The sequence below is a fragment of the Mustela nigripes genome, chromosome 15 (genome assembly GCF_022355385.1).
Source record: "Mustela nigripes isolate SB6536 chromosome 15, MUSNIG.SB6536, whole genome shotgun sequence".
Classification (NCBI taxonomy): Eukaryota; Metazoa; Chordata; class Mammalia; order Carnivora; family Mustelidae; genus Mustela; species Mustela nigripes.
This window is the reverse complement of record NC_081571.1, coordinates 19,780,700-19,792,480: the sequence shown is the minus strand read 5'-3', so window position 1 is coordinate 19,792,480 and position 11,781 is coordinate 19,780,700. Positions and strand designations below refer to the sequence as shown.

At 38.2% G+C, this 11,781-nt stretch overlaps 1 long non-coding RNA gene across 1 annotated transcript; it reads left to right on the top strand.

Moving 5' to 3' along the window:
* The first annotated feature begins 735 nt into the window (after positions 1-735).
* Positions 736-9,434, top strand: LOC132002966 (uncharacterized). The gene is made up of 3 exons (XR_009400089.1): positions 736-822; positions 7,932-8,069; positions 8,919-9,434. It is a non-coding gene; the product is annotated as an uncharacterized LOC132002966 (long non-coding RNA).
* The last annotated feature ends 2,347 nt before the right edge of the window (positions 9,435-11,781 follow it).

Below are 11,781 nucleotides of genomic sequence, written 5' to 3'. Positions count from 1 at the left end.
CTGTTTTTTAATTTTTGCTCTCTAATCTATCCGCTGATAAAAAACAGAGCTCAGAATAAGATAGCAAGAATTTCCAAATTTGCAGAGTCTAGATGAATCAAGATTTAAACAAAAGAGGGCAATTAACATGCTTGTTAGTGCACATTTTTTCCATTCTCTACCCCCATCCTCACTGGTTTCTCACAAAGGTAATAAAACATGATTGAACTTCAATCTCATTATCATCTTTAAAGTTTGAGGTAATTACAGACAGATTTTTGAGAGCAAGAGTCTGGATCTTTGGATTATTACCTTCTTCAGGGTGTGTGCCTCGTAGCCAAGGAACCCAGCTTTTTATCTCAAGTTTCAGTTTAAATTCTAAGTTCTGTGTGAGCACCAAATAGCTTGCCGGAAAAATACATATACCTATTTTTTTTTTTTGCTTCTGAGTTTTCCGGGAACCAAAGAATGAATATATAAAAAGAATGGCTTATGGTGTTTTATATTCTTATATATTGTCTTTCTTGTTTCTGACACAATCTATTTTTACAGATTCATATCTGTTTCTGTATTCTTCATTCTGTTGTAGCATTATCATCCATGTATGTGACGATGCAACAGTGCGGTGATTCCTTAATGTCTTACAAATACCAGAAATTATGTAAAAGAATCAATGTTTAAAGATAAATATTCAGTCCTTTTAAGGTTCCCTTTTGTCTCTAGCTCACCTGGACTTTCAAGAGCCTTTGGATCAAACCAGTTACAGTGTGATGTCATATCCATGGAGGCTCAGTGTTGATGAAAGCCTCAAGTTCAGCCGAAGCTGCAGGGCAGAGGAATTCGGTAATGTGCGGGTCTCAAGGTAGAAGTACGTATATTGTAGGTCTCCTTCTAGTACTTTCGTCCAAATTAAGGGTCCTAAAGGGGTAGGGAGGTTTCAGATTCAAATTTAACTCGACCCAAATTGGATATTAGGACTTTCAGCCCGTGGCTTCAGTGACTTCAATTCCAGAGAAAGAAATGGGCATACAATTCGGCATAAGCCCAGTTGTGTGGCCCGGGTACTCACGGAAGGTATGTGTGTGTGATGAGGGTTAGAGAAAGCAGGGCAGGGGTGTGGACTGGAGAAGAAGGTGTCAGGTAAAGGATCGGCGTATGCTTAGGGCAGCAAGATTAATTACACTCTGCTGCTGCACGTTGGCATGTCTAAACCCATCGGAATGCAGACTGCCATGATGAGGACTGGCTCAGTGTCGTATCTGAGCAAAGGCTGAAAGTTCAATAAAGTTAATGCCTGCAGATGAGAGGAGGTGGAGAAATTAGGCAGGAACTAGTCTGTCTTGGAAACAACCCAGATCAGCACACATGAGCTGGCTGTGTGTCTCGGGTTCCATGTGAAAACGACCTTCTTCCATTCATCATAGGTTTTTAAATCCATCAACCCACTCCACATGGTCGAGTCATACATAAATCTGTAGATATTGTTACTGTCTCTAGTGTGATAGAATAAAAAATATGATAGTCCATGAAAGAGATCAATGTTTGGTTCTGTTTGTTTAGGGACAGCATTAGCAGCATAGCATTTTATCAAAATAGAAATTAATACTCATGATACAGCATGAGTGTCAACTCATAGATTTTTATTGTCACCACGTCAGCCCCCATCCCATGTCCTCCTATGTCCCAGGAGTCATGAAGACTCCTGTCCTTATTTTGGGTGGGGGGGTGTTGCTGTTTGTGCCTTTTGATGCTACTTCTCAGATCCAGTACAGTGCTAAGAAAGCACGCCTCTACTTGATGGCAGAGACTTCTCACTGTCACAAATTCCATTTTCTCTTCTTGGCCAGGTGTAAAGAATACACTGTGCAGCTTCCCTCAAGTTCATTTGGTGCTGGGTGACTGAGTTTGGCTGTAGGAAATGGGTAGAGGGGAGAAACGTAATTTCCACCCCTGGTGATGAGACTCCACACGAGATCCTCCTGACGTTCTCCGATGTGGGGAGATGAAAAGATCAGCCTGCATGGCTAATCTGTTGCTTGGGGTTCAACTGTCCAGACCACATCTAACTGCTCTGTGATTAAGAAATGTACTTTCCTACAAAAAGCCTCCTGAGATTTTGGGGCTGGTTTAGCCTATCTCAAGAGGGGTCATCTCACTTGTTATGGGGGCATTTGAAATGTACTGAGATACATCCTAAAGAAAGAACCATCAATGTCAGGGAAGGGGGCAGTTAACACATTATTCTTTTGGATGAACTGGAAATCAAGGGATCTGAATCTTAAAGCCATGCTCAAATAGCCTCATGCTGTTGAGTGAATCATTTATTGCTGCATTACAAATTACTCCAAACTTAGTGCCTAAGAACACTAAACATTTGCTATTTCCAGTTTCTGGGGTTCAGGAATCTGGGAGTGGCTCAGCTGGGTAATTGTAGCTCAGGATCTCAGAGGAGATTATAATCAAATGTCAGTCGGGGCTCTAGTCATCTAAAGGCTTTACTGAGGCTGGAGGGTCCAGTTGCAAGAGAAGCTCGCTCACATGGCTGTTGGCTGGAGGTCTGTTTCTCCCCCAGGGAACCCTTGCTAAGACTGTTCACAGGATGGCAGCACATTTCCCCCAGAGCAGGGAATCCTAGAGAGAAAGGCAGAAGCCTCTGTGCCTTTTATACATGCTCTTGGAAGTGACATACCATATACAATACAATTTTGGCTCTGACTTTGGTTATATTTCATGAGTTAAGAGCACAGTCTCCTACGAGGCTACCCTCAACTTCAAACACTAGCTTTAAGCTCAGGGTTCCCAGACCACCTGCACTTTTGATCAACCCGCTACAAATTTGTGGGTTCTTGCTATCCCCTCAGGCTCAGTAACTCGTTAGAATGACTCAGAATACAGGAAGGCACTATATTTACAATTATTAGAAAAGATGTAAATCAGAATTAGCCAAATGAAGAGTCAAAAGGGCAAGGTATACAAGGGTTTTAAGCAAAAAGCTCCCATGTCTTCAGGATACATCACCCTGGTGGAACACCCCCAGCTTCTGTGATGTCCAGGGTTTTCATTAAGGTTTTTTCCCATAGGCTTGATTGACAGCGTCATTGACCGTGTATTAAATTCAATGTATTAAATTCATTGACCAGTGTATTAAATTCAATGTCAGTCTTCCATTTCCTCCCAGGAGATCTGATTGGTATCATGTGGCTCTAAGTCCCACCTCTGTAGTCACGTGGCTGGGTTTTCTGATGTGGCTGGCCCTCATTGTGAAACTATCTAGGGGTCTTTCAAGAGTCAGGTCATTAGCCTAAATCATGGTGTGGTCTGAGAGGTGCACTATAAATAACAGACACTAATCCTAACTTTTCCTCCCAGGAACCAGGGATGGAGACCAAGAAAATTCCTTATTATACGATATCATGGTTCTGCCATATTCTAGTTCCATACAGACCATCCCTGATAGAGTTTGGGAGGGAACTACAGAATGGTGTAAGCACCAAAGGTCAGGGATCATCGGAAGCCACTTCAGAGGCTGCCCACTGCACCTAATACAAACAAAATCGAAATATACATATATTCCTATAAAATATTATTGGAATTATTATAGTATCTTCACATAGCAGGCAATCAACAAATAATTGAACATAGCAAGTAAAAACATAACTTTTTTCTTTTGGGAAAATGAATTATGTTTAACTTTAAGTCATATCAATCACAGTTCACAGATAATAGTACTTAAGAAAGAACTAATGGAAATATGAATTTTATATTGATGGGGTAAATTTTTAAAAATAATATCACATTGAATATAAATTAAGAAAAGACAGTTTTAGTAAGAAAGTTTTGTAATCTATCCTAAGATAAATGAGGGATGAACAAAGGTCAAATAAAGAAAACCAGGATCTTTTATTGGCACTCATTTTTAGATCAATATGTCTGAGTTAAGGGACTTTCTTCTGCTTAGTGCAATCAATTTTATTTCCTTTCTAATATGACATAGAAATTAATTTTAAGCATAATCTTTCCACTAAATTACACAGTAAAAAGATTTAAGGAAAGTGTAAGAACCACCAGAATTAATCTTTAACCAAAGTTAAAAAAGCAACTCAGTTATATGGCTCAATAATTAATGAATACAGTATATTTGAATAAATGTGTTATCTTTATTTCTTTAATCATAGATTTAAACCAAATGACTTTGGATGCTATCATACTTAGAAAATTTAACTAGGTATGTTCTATTGGAAGATTAAGTAACAGATTTAATTTATTTTATTCCCAAATCATATATTTTTTGATCCTCTGAACTGAATCTTTTCCTCATTGAAGCTGCATAGTATAACTTTTGTTTCATTCTGATGACTCTTCTTTGAAAATGGCCCAAAGGACCAAAAGGGAGTATGCTCTTTTATGGGAGTTATTTCTTATCTTCATCCTGTTGATAAATTTTAGCAGAATTATTACAAAGTCAAAACAACCCATTCTTTGCCTTTTTTCCTTTGTACAGTATAGCAAAATACACAACACAGTAGAAATCTCTCAAGAAATACAACTTTGGGGTTTAGAGTTGCCTCTTGGGGGAGTTATTTAAAAACACAAACCAGCTTATTTTTAAATCATCTTGGATTGAATCTCAGCAATTGTCTGGCAGGATAGATGAAACATGCATAGAGGACATTCGGAGGCGGGTAGGGTTTATAAGAATTATTTTATTTATATCCACGAGAAGACAAAGATCAAGGATATTTGAAAATAAATCAAGCCAGCAGTGAAAGAACCAGACAATTATGACTTGATGACAAAAGAGGCAATTTCTTGCTTGGATATTCAGATAACAGATTACAAGTTCCCAAGAAAACAGGATTCATGTATCAAAGCTTCTCAATTTAACTGTAGGCATTAAGCTGTTAAGATTTAGTAGATTCTGAGATTCACCTCTCCAAGACTGCTCTGCTAGAAAGATAAAGAAATTCTAGTCTGGCCTAAGAATTAAAAAATCTCTAGAAAATCTCTATCTTTCATCAGTTTTCATGCTGATGAAATCTAGGAGTCTGCCCAGCAGATAGATCAGTCCACAGTGCATGATAGCATAAATTGCAGTAGCATTGATGAGAAATAAAGTTGAGCCCAAAAGCTACTTTAAAAGGCATCCCATCTCTGGGTAAGAGAGCTATTTTCAGAACAGCGGATTAAATGATGGTATCTGGGCCAGGGCTCAGACCATTTAAAAAAAATCACCAGCAGCAACTATTTTTTGATCACTTACTTTATATGAAGTTCTATGTTTCACTTAATGAAGAATAAAGAGACGCTATTTTAAGAAATTTTAAGAAATCAAAGACACTATTTTAAGGTGTTTAAACAGAGTTTAAACAGGTGTTTAAACAGAGTGCAGAAGTGCAATTCATGAGTAAAAATAATTAAATGTGAAGTGAACAGTACTGGAAATTTCCCTGAGCTATGTAAAGTTAATGTCCGAGTAAGCATCTAGGCACAGGGCTCTCTGGAGTAGGAGAAGAGAGTTCCCGGAATAAACAGGGGAGAAGGATGGTGAATATACCAGCTCCACTGAAAGAGTGGAAATCTGAAGGTGAGTAGAACAAGGAACCATAAAAGGTAGATTTGGGGACAGAAGTTAAAGGTGAAGGAATTTAGTTCTTTTTACTTTAGATAATAAGAAGTTTTCAAAGATGAGTCTTGCAGAAGGATTAAGTGGGTGACCTTCAGAATGGGCCGTAGATAGAGAAATGGATGGGCAGAGAGCAGGAGGCCACTGGAATGATTTGAGATTAGACGGATGTGAACTTTTACAGTGGCAATCATAGAATGAATCATATGAAATTACAGATAGTTGACTATTTTGGAGCTACATAAATAGAAATTTCTTATGGTTCAATAAAGTAAAGAATTGGTGGAATTCAACATTTGAACAAAATATGTGAAGGAGACTGGAAGAAAGATGCTACCACAAACAGAAATAAGAAACCTAGGGGAAGAGGGGCTCCTGGGTGGCTCAGTCAGTTAGATCAGGTCATGATCCCAGGTCCTGGGATTGAGCTTCTCCTCAGGCTCCCTGCTCTGTGGGGAGTCTGCTTGTCCCTCTCCTTCTGCCCCTGACCCCCATTCATGTGCTCTCTGTCTCTCTCTCAAAAAAATAAAAAGTCTTAAAAGAAAGAAAGAAAGAAAGAAACTAACTCAGGGAAGGAAACCCAATGGTATGCTCCCTTCCCCCCAAATGGTCAGGTTGAAAAGTCCAATTTTAAATATGTTGTATTTGAGGTGACAAGAGATAAATGTCCATTGGTAGTTGAAGATGCAGAACTGGATGGAATTCAGGGTAAAGTCAAGGACAGAAGTGTGGTTTTGGAAATCCACCTTACGGTCCAGGAGAATGAATAGGGTCTTTAAGGAAGGAAGTTTGGGTGACAAAAAAATAATTCAAAGACCCGTTTTTAAAAGTAAGGGGCAATTGGAGAAGGAGGGGTCAGAAATCAAAGGGGAAATGGTTCCCCCATCATGTGAAGTGAGTACAAGTCATTGGTTTTGAACTTAGAAGATGATTCATAATTTGGGGGGAAGCCAGCTCAGTAGTGGAATGGTGAAGAAGGCAGACTGTTTAGGAAAAGGGAGGGCATGGATAAAGGTGGCTGTAGCTTTCCGTGAAGGAGAAGACAGGCCCACCCTTTAAGCTGGGTAGTTAATAGAAGCAAAATTCAACTGTGTTCTATGACCTCAGCCCCTAAGGAAGAGTAAACAGTGATCTCCTACAGTTCTGTGCATGTTTGGGCTTCTCCATGGCACTCCAAATCATTTCCCTTAGAGAACTCCAGGATATAAATAGATGAAACTGTCTTGAAGAAGTTCCAGTTTACAGTTAAGAACAAGCGCCATGTTTTCCGGATTGGTGTTGATGGTGTTTTTGTGAATTCCCGCCCTTTCCTCAGCCATCAGGCCTGGAGCGTTCACGTCCAGGTGCAGGGAGCCTGCGGAGGCAGTTTGGATGGGGCGAGACTGCCAGGGCCCTGGGATCAGGAGTCGAGATAAACTTCACAGAAGCTGGCACATACAGCTGCGGCCTGGAAAGAGCTCCTTCCTGTTCTCAGTTTTTGTTTAACTCAAACAGCTGAACCTAAGTCTAATGCCAGTCATGGCAACCATCATGAGTCAGTAAATGAGCTTATGCACTCCCATTTGTATTATGTCTTGGTGAGACATTCTTGCTATTTCAGTTCTGTGATTATTCTATATATTCCTATCATATATATATATATATATATATATATATATATATATATATTTTATTGTTTGAGTTGCTGAAAACTGTTTCAAGAACTTCAGTAGCACTATGTGGGAATCACAAAGAAATGTTATCACAATCTGGACGCTATGAAGATAATAGGGAAATTAACTAGATCCCATTCACACTGCCATGTCCAACTATACACTGAATCCTGATTTTAGTCACTAGAATATTTTTATTATGCTAAAGAAAATTTTCCTAAATCTTCCCCCCCCCCAACTTTGGTATGATTATATCTGTAACTTTAGTACTAAACTTTTCATTTAGACTCAAAATGACTTTAGTATTACATAAACATAATATAGTGTTAACAGACATTTTCTTGTAGTAGACATCCTACAGAAATAAGCCTCTACAGACTTTCACTCTTTTTTGTATAAATACCCATTGTGAGGCTTACAAATTCAAAGACTCTACTCTCTGTCTCCTGAACCCGACTCTGATCCCTACTGTCAGGGAGATGTCTTAGAACAAGCTTGGACCAGAGCAGGCAGGAGTGGATGGGAAACAGAAGGGCATTTGGCTAAGTGCTTATATTAATTGCATTTTCTAATATAGGAATATTTAATTTTCTTAACTTTAGGGATAGATGTTGAAAGTGAGGCATGAAGGAGATAGATTTAAAATTTTCTTTTTCTTTTTCTTTTTTTTAAAGTAGGTTTCATGCCCAGTGGGGAGCCCAGGGCAGGGCTTGAACTCACGACCCTGAGATGGAGACCTGAGCTGAGATCAAGAGTTAGATCCTTAACTGGCTGAGACACCCAGGCGCCCCTACCATTTTCTTAACATGAAAGAGGTAAGAATAGGATATGGCATTTTACCATGAGTAACATCATTAGAATTTCCTTTTGCGAAGAGAAATTATGCAGAGTTCAGATATGGGTAAAACAACAGGTTTGTTAGGTTTTGAAAAGTTTATAATCCAAGGACCTAGTGAGGGCACACCAGGATAAACAAAAATCAATGAAATCTGTGTCATGATAGGGAGAATACAATTTAAAGTACACTAACAGCAAAGGAACACAGTTTCTTCTACATTTCATGGGGGGAATGTGTGGGTCACTAAACTTAATGGTACTCTTCAACCCGCAAAATCTACTGGGTGCCCACTGCATGCCAGCTGCTGTTCTAGGCACTGGGAATACAACAGCAGAAAGTCCTTGAACTTATAGAATATACATATATGCTTCTGTGTGTTGGGCACTGGGAACACAGAGAGGAATGTTTCTCAGCCTTAACCATCACTTTCCCAGAGGAAGAGATATGTACAAACACTCAAGTAAGTACAAAAATACAATGTACTCAGTGGAGAAACTCTTACTCTGATAACTCACTGGTGGGGTGACATTAATTTAAAAGTATTACAGGAAAACTGTTGTCTTCAGTAAAGCTGGTGAAAACTGCTCAGCTTAAACTCTGGATGTGCAGGAAATGGATAAGGTACAGGACATTAAATTGAACTTCTGTTGCTGTTTCAGTTTTGAGATTGGCAAAGCCAAAAGTAGCCAGTGCCAAGTACACCAATGGCATAAAGAAGTTGTTAGAACATCTAGGCAGGAATTCTGTTTTATGCTTCTCAGCAGGAGTCTTGGTTCAACCACTCTGAATCAATTCATTTTTTTCTTTACTTGTTCTGTGCTTGAAGATGCTCTCTAGGAAGAGGAAATGGAGAACTCAGTTTTATGGACCCCGCTTGATTACTGCAAGATTTTCCTGTCTTTGGTATGCATACTGAGTAAAAGGTGTCTTTTAACAATAATGCTGTAGCATAGACAAGTTTTGTTGGCTGTGTTGGACAAGCAAAGTGCTAATTACTGTCAGAAGAGAGGCTGATAAATTCCACCACCAGCCATTCTTCATTACCAATGCATATTCTTTGGGCCATGTAACCATCACCAATTTCATTAGCTAGACATAAACATCTCCCTGAGTTTTATCAGTATATATCAAAGAAAAAGACCTAAGCATCATAAAATTCTTGCTCCAACCTTTTCTTCAGTGTACTTCAAACAATTCCTCTCAACAGTGTTTGATCTCTTCTTTTGGTAAAGAGCCACACACCAAGTAAAAATACAGCTATTCTAATTTTACAAAAGCCATGTGTAGCTATTACTTGGTCCTTACAATCATTTTTAGTAAACGAAACACCGTCTTGGTTACAAGAAACAGCTGCCCCCTGAAAAGAAGAAGCATGGTGCTGCTTTCTGCTCTTGGCATCAGATCAAGACTTCCGTTCTTTCCTCCAAGCTTTCCCCATTGGATTAAAAGTCAATGATGAAAACCATTGCAGAAGGAATAATTATTTTTTCCATTACTCTTTTCTTGGTGTCCTGGTAGAAACAGAAGCTTCATTTGTTCAGTGTTCCATTAGTTTTTCTTCTCTTTAAAAGAGAAAATGTTTGGGACTTAAATATCAGCTCTCTGGGTCTTTATGTTGAATGGGCAAAAACATGGTGGTCAGGCCAAACTTGTGGGGTTCAACACATAGCAACACAGTGCACCAATCTATACAGTAGTCATTGTTTCCTTTATCCCCACTGCATGCGCCGTTGAGAATGTTGCTGATAGAAGTAGTCATAAGATACTATGCTGGACATTGAAATATTTGCCAGAAATGTAAAATAATAACAATTTTCTCACTGCTTTTTTGTTTGTTTGTTTTAGAGAATGCAGTTATTTCTTATAGGAATACACTTGCTTATACATATAACACATTTAATGGGGTTATTGCAGTTGGATAAATAAATTAATGAATTAACAAGTTAATAAATACACCCTTGAAAAATTTCTCCAATTTCTAATACATCAAATATAAAAAAGATATAATCTACATAGACAAAAGTTCTTTGATGTCCTCAATAAATACTAAGAATATTATCAAGAGCATGAAGGAGCTCAGGGGCCAAAAAGCATAGAATTGTTTTTCTACACTATAATGCAAGAATAAACAGGAAAGAATTTTTTTTTTAAAGTGGCAAAAATCAGGAAGAATCATCATTGAGTGATATGTCAAGATTGTATAAATGACTGAAACATTGGTTAGAACGCCATTTTGGCTTTTGTGGGAGTTCCTGACATCCTGCTCAGGCATTTTCAGATAATAGAGATATTAGTGTATAATTCAGGAAAATAATTAAGGTGAGACAGGAAGTTGGACGGCTTGAGTTTGAATCCTCCCTCACCATAGCCCAGTCATAGAATCACTGGGCAATTATTTTATTTTTTCTTGTCTCAGTTTATCTGCAAAATGGGAAGAAAATTACTATGTAACTTAACTGCTTAGATGAATGGTTATATGGATTGAAGGAGATAAGAGATATAAGGCCATTAGAAGTGTGACAGGGTCATAGTAACCATTCGTTAAATTCTACCCATTATTTTGCTTCTTCCTATCCTGTACCCCTTCTGGCTTATCCTGTTCCTCTGCAGGCTTTCAGGATCTAATATTTTAGTTGATCACTTAATTGACAAAATGACTCCGCCTCTTTTTTTCCTGCTGAAACATTTCTTGTCCCATCTACTCCACCTAGGCATATAAATACAGTGTAGGAAGTTTTTGGATGTCCATAACTAACACTTCAGACAAACAAAGCTGGGGATTTCCAACATTCTGATAAAACACCGCCATGTCAACTATGCCAAGAGAAGCAGCATCCAAACCAATTTAGTAAGCAGAGAGACCATGCTTAATACTTAAATCCTTATTTTTGTTTCATGTTTGTTAATCTTTATAAATAGGTTAGGACCTTGAGACATTTTTCTTGGGTTAGGGAGTTTTGGTGGGAATAATCCAGAACTTAGAATGCCAAAAGAAAACAATTCTTCAACAATGGCAATGATGGAAAGATTAACATAGCAAACACGGATTTTGTAATGAAGGTTTTCTCATTTCAGGATCGATGTTAAACTGGGTGGCAATCTGTTTGCCATTTCGCTTTTTTGTCAGTGTCCTTTTTACTCCTTTTGTGCCTCCTCTTCCAGTGTCCTGGTGGTGGCCCCATCCAATGTCTTGATTGTAAGAAAAGAACATTTCACCTTATTTTACCCCAGAGAAGTTGTATCAGGAGAGAAAATAATCAGATGAAGGATCTTTATATAATTGACCTTTTGACATCTATCTTTCAATTTGTCTTGGTTCATAGAATTTGCCCACAACTAACCTCTCATGCATAAAAAACTGCTCCATCACAAGAATGAAGGAAGATTATTTTGTGCATTATGGGGAGAACAGGTCTGGCTTCAGAGATTCATGGTAAGATCTACAGCAGTTCATTCCATAAATAGGTTGCATTAGTACTTATTCAATCCCATCAAGACAAAAGAAATCCCTAATAATGCAAGCCAGCTGCACAGATATTGTCAACTAAATATAGAAATGTAGAAGAAGACAGACACATATAATTTATGCTATTAATGTTTTAACAAAATGAGCTTATATATATATATAAATATATACACAAATATATTTATTTATTTATTTATTTATTTATTTACTTATTTTGGAGAGA